Source organism: Canis aureus, chromosome 7, assembly GCF_053574225.1.
Source record: "Canis aureus isolate CA01 chromosome 7, VMU_Caureus_v.1.0, whole genome shotgun sequence".
Classification (NCBI taxonomy): domain Eukaryota; kingdom Metazoa; phylum Chordata; class Mammalia; order Carnivora; family Canidae; genus Canis; species Canis aureus.
The window spans coordinates 10,905,070-10,917,454 of record NC_135617.1 but is presented as its reverse complement, the minus strand read 5'-3'; the positions used below and the strand labels follow the sequence as shown (position 1 = coordinate 10,917,454).

Genomic DNA, 12,385 nt, shown 5'->3' with positions numbered 1-12,385 from the left:
TATACCAAGATTGCGTAGATTACTGCAATGGTCTCCTTAGTTGTATTTTTAGTCTATTATTGTGTCTAATTTCTCACAGACTGGATACAACAATCTTTAAAAAATTAAAAATAAATAAATCTGATTATTTCAAGGTCTCCTCATTGCTCACGGGATTAAATATGATTTTCTTAATAGGGATGACATGGTCCTTTGGGATATAACCCCTGATTAATTCTTCAACTTCATTTCTTGATACTTTCTCCTGTCATGCAACAGTCCAGCTGCCTATCTACCTTCAATCCTCTGAAGGCATTGGACTTCAGCACAGACTGTTTCTCTTGCTTAGTAGACTCTTTCTTATCCACGTCTGTCATCAATCATGTTACTGTTTCTCTCCACACTTTCCTTCATCTTTGAAGCCTTTCTTTTGAATCCATACCACCCAGTACTTTACCCACAACAGAGCCTCTCATGCTCTATTTGATGCTTGATTACCTTTACTTCAGCTCTCATTAGCTATAATACCTCTTATTAAACTCGCTGGGGTCAGCGAGTATTTCTACCTTAAATCCCTTAGTCTTCCCATAATTAAGCACAATGTCTCAGATGCAGTATGTGCTCAATAAATATGGTTAGAAAATTATATTTAAACAAAATCACTTGACTAGAATTACAGTGCAGATAGGCATATCAGGAAACAACATGTATGGAGAGTTCTCTCGTATGACCCTTTAAAGACTGGCCAAATTTAGCAATCCACTTATATATGACAGAAAAAAAAGAAAAAAAGAGAGAGAGAGAGAGATGAAACCTTACCCATTCAGGCCAAGTAGGAAAAAATCAATCAAGACTAAATGGGAAAAATCATGGCATGATGTTAAAATGAGTGCAATTGTATGAGTTTTAAGTAAGATATTCCCAACTAGACAAGCTCCTGTACAGCTGCTGAGGAACGTGCTCTAAAACAAATAAATGCTTTCAAGATAGCATGTAAATTGTAAACTTATGGGTGTTTCTAAAAGTGTTTCAAAATCACCCATTCACCTAAGTATTTTGAACATTCCTCCTGCAATTTAGCTCCAGATGCAATTTAGAACAATTTGAGGGAAAAATTTGCTAAGTAAAAATAATTTTCAATCAGCCCCCTTTTTCAAATTATAAGCTTTCAATTTATAACCTTAGCTGTTCTAATTAATGAGATTTAAATACCTTTGAAACTGGAAAGAAAGTTCTTGGTCCTGGGTGATGTATGGTTCTAAAAAGTAAACATATGATTTATAAAACAATATTATCCCACAGCTGTGGGGGGAAAAAAATGTCCTCCTTAAAAGCTAACAAAAGCTGCTGAAGACACTTAACTTGTGAGTCATCACCTTAATCCAGCAGTGTGAGTCAGGAGACAGTGCTGGTCATGGACCACACCTGGACTGGCTCTGGGAATATTCATGCACCTTTTGCTAAGAATGTCACGGAGCAGTGATTCCTAAGGTGGAGCATGTGTGCAGAGGATGGAGCGGTAGCTGGCAGGCTCCCCGAGGAGCCTCAGAACAGCATAAATCAATGTTTATGTTGACAATGATGTGCCTTCATTATATTTGAAGCCTGGGTTCTTGTGTTTGCAAGGTCAAATTTTATCATACAAGGTGTCACATGGTTTTCCTAGAACAGTTTTTATTTCTACAATGTAATCATTTTAAATATCACATGTGCATGTCTAACACATAAGTTCCCATGTACACAGACACATGCAAATATTCTGCATCAAAAGATGGAACACTGAAAATACGATACATTTTCATATGTTTACCCTCATCTCTATCACAATCATTTCACAGAAAAAAAAAAAAAAAGATCCAGACTCCATTTTTAGGTTTTAAGAATTCAAGAAATGCTATCATGTTCATCCCTCCATCTCTTATAGAATTAGATCTAAAAACACTCAAAACTAATGAGGAAACATTTTACGTGTAAAGACCTTCAGAAACAGAGATCCACAAACCTCTTTCAATAATGCATTCCTGAAAAAAAATACCTGAAAACTTTTGCCTGAGGAAACTATTTTCTATAATAACATGAATTCCTCAGATAGCAGCAAAAGCCCATTTCCTGCTGTTAGCTCTCAATAGGAAGGAGATGAATAATTTTTCTTCATATCTTTGAACAATGTTTAAATTATTCCCCAATCTTCTCTGTTTCACACTAAATAATTCCTCACTCCCTGAGCACTTCTTCATGGGTTTTACTTGAAATTATCGTTGTTGATCTCTATTGCACTCACTTCAGAGTCTCTTTATGAGTTATAGAAACCTAGACTCGAAAATTTAATAAGAGTAAAACTCAGAATTCACATTTTTCATAGTCTTATTTGTAGCTTCCAATCTTCTAGTTAAAAAAAAAATAATAAGAAAATGGGAAAACAGCAACACAACATCCTGGAACTTATTTTCCAAGGCTGCCCATGTTTGCTGTTGTCTTCATCCAACCTGTAAACCATCCCTATCCCCACATTCATTCCCTCCTTTTCCAGAAAAGTGCAATATTTTATATATTGGAACCTCTAAACTCTATTAATGTTACTGTGAAACAGAGCCCCATGAGACTGTTTAAATAAAATCAGAGCGCAAAAGCCCTTCGCTGACTTGAGACAGGATTCTGATGTAAGGAACAATACTGATTTCTCCAGTGGACCGAGAAGAACAGTTTTAATTGGATTAGGAATGTGAACGATGGGTCCCCTAGAGATTTTTAATGCTTAGTTAGATAAAATTCACCTAACTCCAAGGATTTGCTTAGGAGATGTGATATCCCCCCCCCCGCCCTAGTTTTATTGAGAAATAATTGACATACATCACTGTGTAAGTCTAAGGCATACAGCACAATGGTTTGATTTACATATATTGTGAAATGATTGCCACAATAGATTCAGCTAATATCCATCCTCTCATATAGACAGAATAAAAAGAAAAAAAATTGCCATATGAAAATTCAGGATTTACTCTTAACTTTCCTCTGTATCATACAACAGTGTTAGGTACCCTCATGTTGTATATTACATCTGCAGTAGTTAAGTCTCTCATAACTGGAAGTTTGTACCTTTTGACCACCTGCTTCCAACCTCCCCTCTACTCACCCCTTGCCTCTGGTCACCACAAGTCTGATCTCTTTTTCTATGCATTTGGTGGGTTTTTTTGTTTTTGTTTTTGTTTTTTTTTAGATTCCACCTGCAAGTGAGATTCTACAGTACTTGTCTTTCTCTCTCTGACTTATTTCCCTTAGCATAAGGAAGGCCCTTGAGGTTCATCCATGTGATGGCAAATTGTTGTTTTTTATTTCCTTGTTTTTTTTATAGTTGAATAATATGGCATCATGTGTGTCTGTGTGTGTACAAACATAATACACACAAACACACATACATACCATAACCCCTTTATCCCTTCACCTATCAATTAACACTTAAGTTGTTTCCATGTCTGGCTACTATAAATAATGCTGGTATGAAAATGGGTGTGAGTGAATGTTTCCAAGTTAGAGTTTTTGTTACCTCTGGAAACATTTCCACAAATGGAATTGCTGATCCATATGGTTTCTTTTTGAAGAATTTTTCTAGTTTGATGTAGTCCTAATTGCTTATTTTTTATTTTGTTGACTTGTGCTTTAGGTGTCACATCCAAAAAATCATTACTAAGGCCTATGTCAGGGAGTTTGTTTCTTCTAAAAGTTTCATGGTTTGTAGACTTACATTTAAGTCTTTAGTTTATCTTCAGTTAATTTTAGTCAGTGGTTTAATATATGGGTCCAGTTTCATACTTTCACATGTGAATGTCCAATTATCTCAGCACCATTTATTAAAGAGATCGTCTTTTCTGCACTGAGTATTCTTGGCTCTCTTGTCAAATACAAGTTTACCATACATACATGTATACCAAATACAAGTTTACCATACCATACTTTTTGTTTCTAAGCTCCCAGTTTTGTTCCATTAGTCAATTATTTGTCTGTTTTTATGCCAGTACCATACTGTTTTGATGACTAAAGCTTTATAATATAGTCATAAAGCTATATTAGAAGAAGTGTAACACTCTTGCTTTGCTCTCCTCTCTCAGGATTTCTGTGGCTATTTGGGGTCTTTTATGGTTCCATATAACTTTTAAGAGTGTTCTTTCTAAACATAAAAATGGCAATGAAATCTAATATAGTCTGTTTTGGTCTTTGAGGTTCAGGGGGGTGCTTCAGCTTTACCACCAAGATTTTCTCAGTTGTGTCTTATTCTTGAATAAATATTACTTGTTCTTCTTTTGAGGGGGACAAAGTCAGAAATGACCTATATTGACTTCTCGGTAGCATCACTCTAACTGAATTTAAGTTCCATAGAATGAACTGGGTCTGTTAGAGCAGTATATATTAGTTACATTTTATTGTAGACTATGGGACTTATATTTTATTGTTTACTCAGGAGCTCCTTCAGATTTGTGAATGACGAGCTAGGCATTCTCAGAATGAACTTGTTCGTGGTTATACTTAATCATTCAAGAGCCTCATTACTTGAAGGATTTAATTACAACATTGTGTAAGTTGATATAATGTATTTCTTCTAATATAAAAATGCTTTATCCTCCTTAGTGAAAGAGTACATTGCATGGGTAAGCATACTGAATGGAGACCTCTGGAGTTAGATTGTCTGAGCTAGAATCTTGCATCCTCCACATATCATCTCTGTATCTTTGGACAAATTAAATTCATATGTCTCACTTCTCTCATATGTAAAATGGAGACATATTGCTCTTTGAGTGGTTGCTACCAAGCCTGAGTAAGTTAATACTTGGGCAGTAGCTCATTCAGCCCATGGCTCCTGTCCCTGTGCTTTAATAAAATGACCTTGGCACTAAAAAAAAAAAAATAATAATAATAATAATAATCACTTAACTAGTTCCTAGAACATAGTAAGTGCTCACTAAATTATAAATATAATAATCATTGTCATCACTTAAATTTGTGATTTTTGCATATTCAAGAGTTTTATGTCAAATCTGACTTTTCCTCATACTTTAATAGTGATAATCACTAAGGAGAGGGATGAAGAGAGAAGTAAGAATGAACACGGACAAATTTTCTGTTTGGTGCTGTCTTTCCTTCTCAACTCCTAGAGAAAATGCCAAGTAGTTCTCTTCTTCAATATTTTGAAATCTAGAAAGAGGAGCTCATGTAGGCACATGAAATCTCCAAATGAACTCTGGAGGCACTGACAGGTAACAGAGACCGAGATTACTCCATTTGTCACCATTAGACAAGCTTAGGAGTTAACAAGATGGTCTTCCATACACAAATATTCCTGGGGATAAATCTTCTCATTCTTCCCTGCATTATTTTGACTGACTTTACTCATATAGCCACTTTACTTGACATTTAGCTGCATCAGTATGAATGGTAATTTTAATATAAGTGAGGAAAGGAGTTAGTTCTATATATATTTTATGGAGCTCATTCTGTGAGGGATGTAGTAGCTAGACAATGCAAGAGATAATAGGATGAGTACATTTTTGCCATCAAGGAATAAATATTTTAATGAAGATGAAAGAGATGGCATACAATGTAGAGCCAATAAATGCTTTATCTCCTAGTAAGACATGAGGCATAAAGAGACAAAAGATTCATGGTCCATGTTGGGTTTACAATAGGAATTGCAACTGACCACCTGCAGATATACTTATTTGGCAAGCCTGGTGCTTTAAATTTTTTAAATGTGCTTTTATTTTTAAAGCATGAATTTTCACATAAAAATTTATGTTTCTAAAAAAATCATGTTTCTAGATTCTCTTTAAAATTTGGGAGTTCTGGAAAGATGCGTCTTTACGAATTAGTGCAACTGCTGATAGGAGACTACTGAAAGCTAAGGCTTATGCTCAGCAGATCACCAAAGTCCAGATCCTGCTACCTCCTACATGCATTAAGGATCCCTGACTCCTGTAAGCATTTAAAATTAAAGTTTGGGTCATACATGATATTAATTCAAAACATTTAATACTCCTGTTTGTCCTATATCTAATACTATAGACTGGAGGCAACTGGTGTTTTTTTTTTTTTTTAATTTTATTTATTTATTCATAGAGACACAGAGAGAGAGAGAGGGGCAGAGGAACAGGCAGAGGGAGAAGCAGGCTCCATGCAGGGAGCCCGATGTGGGACTCGATCCAGGGTCCCCAGGATCACACCCCAGGCTGCAGGTGGTGCTAAACCGCTGCGCCACCAGGGCTGCCCAAGGCAACTGGTGTTTAATATACTTTAAAAGAAAGCAAAAATATTGCATATAAAACTATACTAGAATATGGAAATATATAGTAGAAAACCAGAAAAAAGAAGTTGAAATGCTTCAAGGAGGAAGCATTTAAGGTGTAGGAGAAGAAGAAGCAATGCTTACTGACTGGGAAAATGATGAGAGGAAGCACTCCAGATGTAAGCAAAGGAATGAAGGAAGAATATTTGGGTCAGTTTTAAGGAACATAAGTTGTTTTAGTTTTTGTTGTTGTTGTTTTTAAATACACATGGGATATATTTGAGGAATATCAAGAATCTGGAATTCCATGTGGCTCTATAGTACCATACAATGGATCACCAACCATCCCTTCTTGCCAAAGTTGTTGTTGGGGCCAGAAAATGGGATCCATATGATGAATCAAGGAAATGAAGACTACTGGAATCTGGATGAAGAGTAAAATCAAGCTCAGTTATGACTTTCCTCCTCCACTTCTGAGGAGGACCTGGAAACTGGCAGCCAAGAGTCCATGGGCAGAAATCAGAAAAATGAAGACACTGGAGAAAATGAGTCCCTAGAGACCCCAGAGAGGAAAAACCAAACAGGCTTTGCAGTTCTATCTGGGAGCACCTAGGTATCTCTGTTCCACAGAGAACTAGGGCTGTTTAGGAGGCAATTGTGGGCTAAGTATTCTCTCCCCCTTAAATTGGGAGCCTCCTCATCATTGTAGCTAATAAGCCCAGGGTAGGGCTTATGTACAGCCAGCCCTCAGAAATGGAGACTGCTTATCTTAAGTGAGCCAGCATGATCTTAAGCCAAGTGAGTCATGAATGGGTACAGGAAAATAACATGTCAGGAAACCCATCAATCCAGAGAAGAAAAAGAAGCAGAACACCAGATCAAGCTGCAACTACTGAAAAAGAACTGTTATGGAAGCAGTTGATAAGTTGGATGAAGCAATGATGAGAGCTAACAAAAATACAAATACAGCACAGATGACAAGAATCTAAAGGAAAAGAAAACACTGGATGGATTAAAAATGATTGTTAAATTTAAAAATCTACCAGTTGATAAAAGGAGATGACCTTACCCTTGAGAATCCAACCAGTGGCGTGTAAGACCATGGAATGAAAATCTCATAACATAGTAAAAATACAAAAAGATGGAAACCAGGAGAAGAGAGTTGGAGGGCCAAACCGGGAGATATGACATGCAGATAGCAGGAATTCCTTCTGCAACATGCAGATGATAAAAGTTCTGAAAGAGGAAAAAGAACAGAGGGGGGATAGGAATTTAAAAACAAATTATTAAAAATCTCCACTCAGTGAAAAAATACTGAGTCTATAGTTTAAAACAAAATACTCAGAATAGGGCACCTGGGTGGCTCAGGGGTTGAGCATCTGTCTCTGGCTCAGGTCATGATTCTGGGGATCTGGGATTGAGTCCTACATTGGGTTCCATGCAGAAAGCCTGTTTCTCTCTCTTCCTGTGTCTCAGCCTCTCTCTCTGTGTCTCTCATGAGTAAATAAATAAAATATTAAAAAAAAAAAAACAAAAATACTCAGAATAAAAGGCACAGCAGGACACCTGTGTGGCTTAGCGGTTGAGCATCTGCCTTCAGCTCAGGGTGTGATCCCAGTTTGGAGATCGAGTCCCACATCGGGCTCCCTGCATGGAAGCTGTTTCTCCCTCTCTGTCTCTGACTCTCTCTCTATGCCTCTCATGAATAAATAAAATCTTTAGAAAAAAAGAAAAAGAATAAAAGGCACAGCATAAAGAATATAGTTAATGATACTATAATAACTATGTACAGTCACAGTAGCTATACTTTGAGCATAATATAATGTATAAACTTGTATCACCATGTTGTACACCTGAAACTAATGTAACATTGCATGTCAACTGTGTTCAACTAAAAAAAAATACCCAGAGAAATCATGTTAAAATTTCTGAACAAACTCTATTTCTCTAATTTTAATAATGCAGAAATTGCTATATGTAATACTTTGTTAATTATATTATTCAATTCTTTGCACTTATTTTCTTTGGTATAGGTATCCACTTCTGGAAATATTAAACTCTCCTTCTATAACTTTATTTTTCGGTTATTTTGTGTCTCTGATCATATATTTAATTTGTATGGTATTGGTGCACAGGGGTTTTAAATTGTTCATTTTTCTTCATAACATCACATGGTGCTCATTTCACAGTACTTTCCTCCTAAATATTATCTACTTATAATATTGTCATTATTGTTGTTTCCCTCCTTTCTTTGATCCTTCCTTCCTCCACCCTTTCCTTTTTTTTTTTTTTTTTTTGCATTTTTTGGTACATTATCATCAATATCCTTTAATGGTGTGAGGTATAGATATAATTTCTTATATAGAGAGTACTCTATAAATTAACCAATATATTCTTTCTGGTTAGAATGCCTCAGATCTACTCTCAGCAAATTTCAAATTTATAATACAATATTATTAACTATAGTCACTATGTTGTAGTTCTTCAGAACTTATTCTTCTTATAACTACAAGTGTTTTCTTATAACTACAACTTCTTATAACTACAATTCTTTAACCAGTGCCTCCTTATTTCCTGCCTCGACTTGAACCCCTACCATTCCATTCTGCATTTGTATGAGTTTGATTCAGGGATCATAGTTCATAGTTCATTATAGACCATCATAGTTCTTACAGGTTTTCATATTGTGTGTGACCTTAGTACTGAGAGAAATGTGAATTCAAAATAACAATAATGTATCACTTCATATTTACGAGAAGGGGAAAAACCTTGATAAGTATTAATTCATACTGTTGCTGAGATTTTAGGTAATGATAGTTGCATCATTTTAGAGAGCAGACTGGCAATAATCGTTAACTGCAAAAATATAGTAACTCCATATCTAAACATCTATTTCCTAGAAACAGATGTGCAAATGCAAGGAAATACATGTAGACACACAGAGATAAGTGGGAAAACATATAACGTTTTATTTGGAGAATGGCTGAATAAATTCAACAACCATCCCATGAAATATTATGCATATATTAAGAAGGAAAGATTATAAATAGCTATTGATTGGAGGCATTGCCATGATATAATGTTAAGAGAGAAAACAAGCCAGATGCTGAGAGGTGTTTTATTAGTAAACAAGTCCTACAAGAATCAGACACTAAAATGGATTAGACCTGCAAGACATTTATAAGGAAAAACTCTGTAAGGTAAATGGGGCAGATGCTGGAGGGGTCTGGGAAAGTCCCCTCTAAAGGAGAGAAGGAGGCAGGAGGTTTGATGTAAGAGATGTGGACTATAGTGGACTTTTTTTTTTTTCCTACAGTGGACTTCTAAGAAGGTTTGGCAAGGCTGATGGAGAGCCCTCCAACAAAGGAGGATTTCCAAACTTTGCAACAATAGGCTTACCTCATTTCTCTGCCACTTTCTGTCATTGGCCGCATGTAGCCCATAAGAAATATGGCCCATGTGCCAGCGTGACAATGGATTTCTGAGTTCATCAGCTGAGGCCACCACTCAAATAAGAGATCTAAGAGGAATATTTTCATGGCTGTCACAATTTTCTTAATTATTTTTTTCAGCATGGAAACAATAATGGATGAACATGTACTGATGGTATCATTGTTTACATTTGTCCTGGAAAGAAAAAAGAACAAAGGAAATAGGAAAAATTTTAAAAATTACCTATAAAATTATGATTTTACAAAAGTACATAAGATGAAAATTATGATTGTTTTATGTAAAATATTCTATTGGTTTAAAATAGATGTATTAAATAAATGTCAATATTTTAAAATAGACATGAATGTATTTCATGATATGTTAAGATTATCAATAGTCCTTAACTGATCTTTTAATACAAAGTAATCCATATCAAAACTACACTTATCCTTTTTTTATGGAAATTTATATGCTTATTTTAAAATTCACACAAAAATGCAAAGGACCTAGAATATCCAACACAACTTTGAAAAAGAAGAGAGTTGGAGACCTATTTTACTTCAAAATTATTATACAAATATAATAAGACAACATGGTTTTGGATCAGAATAGACAAATAGATAATAGAACACAATGGAGAATTCAGTAATAATCCAATAGACCAATACATATATGGCCAATTGACTTTTAACAAAGATGCAAAGGTAATTCAATGGAAAATAAGATGTATGCACGTTGCCATTTCAATAAGTGATGCTGGAACAACTGGATGTCCATATAAAAAACTGCATTTTGATTTATAGTTTTTACCACATTAAAAACAGTAAGTCAAATGGATCACAGAATTGAATATAAAACATAAAACTATAAAACATCTAGAAAAAAAAAAGAAAATCTTTGTGGCCTTCAGTACAACCAGTATTTCATATATACCAAAAGAATGATCCCTAGAATAAACAATTTGATACACTGGACCTCACTGAAATTAAGAACTCTTGTTCTTTGAGGAAAAAAAAAAAACACAAATTTTTTTTCCCCCAATTTTTAAAGTAATCTCTATGGCCAACATGGAGCTTAAACACAGCCTTGAGATCAAGAGTCATATATGTTCTACCCACTGAGTCAGCCAGGTGCCCCACAGAACTCCTAAAAGAAATAAAACTCTGAGTCAGAAATTGTGAGAAAATTTTTGTAATCCACATATCCGGTAAAGGACTCATATCCAGAAATATATAAAGACTTTTCAATATTAACAAGAAAACAAACCAATAACAAAAACTAGATCGCTTGCCTAATGTAACAAATTTAGCACATTCTGGACCTAGGATTTAAACGTACATCTGATTGATTCTGACAAAAGATTTGAATAGACATCACTGAAGAAGATTTATGGATAGAAAAGAATCATATAAAAAGATGCTGAACATTATTAGTCAATAGGGAAATACAAACTGAATGAGATAGCACTATCCATTAGAACAGCTTAAAAACAAAAGCTGATCATAACAAGGATTCGCATAGCATAGAGAAACTGGACCACAACTCTCATACACTGTTCATGGAACTGTAAAATAGTTTTGGAAAAATGTTTGGAAATTTTAAAAATTAAGTTACATACCCACCAAAAGACCAGTCATTCTACTCTGGGTATCTGAGTATGAAGAATGGAAGTGTATGTCTACATAAAGACTTGTATTCAAATGTTCATAGCAACTCACTTTTATTTTTTTAAAGATTTTATTTATTTATTCATGAGAGAGAGAGACACAGCGGGGGAGGTGGGGTAGGCAGAGGGAGAAGGAGGCTCCATGCAGGGAGCCCGACATGGGACTCGATCCCAGGTCTCCAGGCCCATGACCTGGGCTGAAAGCGGTGCTAAACTGCTGAGCCACCCAGGCTGCCCAGCAACTCATTTTTAATAGTCAAAAACTGAGTATAACCCAAGTGTCCATCACAGATTACCAGATAACAAATTGTGATATATCATACTACTGTGTACTATACAGCAATAAATGAGATGAACTACTGATATGTGAAACAATATAAATAAATCTCAAAGTAGTTATGCTATGTGAAGGAAGTCAGACAAAAAAGACTATATGTTATGTGATTCCATTCCTATAATATTCTAGAAGATGCAAACTAATCCAGAGTGACAAAAGCAGGGTAGGCAGGAAAAATGGGTGAGAAAAATGGGTCATAAAAATGGTATAAAGAAACTTTTGGGGGTTACAGATATCGTTATTATCTTGATTGTGGTGATGGTTTCATGGTGTATACACATGCAGAATTTTTCAGATTATACACCTTAAATATGCAGAGTTTGTTGCATGTCAATTATACTGCAATAAAAGTCTTAAAAAGTAAATACAAGAGATGTGATATGAACACAGCATAAAATATTATTTATGTATGACTATATGGATTAACATGCATAAAAAATCATGAATGGAGGTCTATGAAGAGTAGATAGTGATTGTCTTAGGCAGGTAAAATTTCAGATAATTTTTACCATCTTCCTCATATTTTTATATGTAATTCATTATTTTCTAAATATATACTATTTGTATAATCTCAAAAATAAAGCTATTTTCAATGTGAAGAATTCTGAGTGATGAAATTAATTTGATTTTTTAAAAAAAACTTTATGGATTTGAGAGAGAGATAAAGAGAGAGATAGCATGAGCAAGGGGAGGGGCA

The 12,385-nt window shown here is 35.0% G+C and overlaps 1 long non-coding RNA gene across 2 annotated transcripts in view; it reads right to left on the bottom strand.

Annotated features, from left to right (window-relative positions):
* The window catches only part of LOC144317066 (uncharacterized), a 571,155-nt gene that overhangs the window by 72,282 nt on the left and 486,488 nt on the right, over positions 1-12,385 (bottom strand). The window contains exon 9 of one of the 2 annotated variants that reach the window (XR_013382935.1): positions 9,340-9,880. The exons of the other annotated variant lie outside the window; for it this stretch is intronic. This is a non-coding gene — a long non-coding RNA (uncharacterized LOC144317066). Of the gene's footprint in view, positions 1-9,339; positions 9,881-12,385 lie in introns of those variants that run through there. 2 annotated transcript variants of the gene reach the window in all.